The sequence below is a fragment of the Colobus angolensis genome, unplaced genomic scaffold, assembly GCF_000951035.1.
Source record: "Colobus angolensis palliatus isolate OR3802 unplaced genomic scaffold, Cang.pa_1.0 Scaffold134, whole genome shotgun sequence".
NCBI classification, from domain to species: domain Eukaryota; kingdom Metazoa; phylum Chordata; class Mammalia; order Primates; family Cercopithecidae; genus Colobus; species Colobus angolensis.
The window spans coordinates 8,623,112-8,623,415 of record NW_012114422.1 but is presented as its reverse complement, the minus strand read 5'-3'; positions in this window follow the sequence as shown (position 1 = coordinate 8,623,415).

Below are 304 nucleotides of genomic sequence, written 5' to 3'. Positions count from 1 at the left end.
GAGAGACTCTGGAGGCTACATTTGCAGAGAGGAAATCTTCCAACCATCTGGGTCTTCCACTCACTCCCATTGAGACCCCCAAGTAAGCTTTATGTAGATGAAAAATAAAACTTTTATTTTGTTAAGTCAAGGATAGTTCAGAGTTTACATTTTATAGCAGTTACTGTTATCCTAAATGTGTTGGTTTGCAGAAGGATGATTTTAAAAGATTCCCACCTCATCAAAATTTTGCCTGCCTTCTCCAGTCAAAGAAGCAGTCACTCTTTCACATGCACCTTAGTTTATTTCTGTCATGGTCTGATGT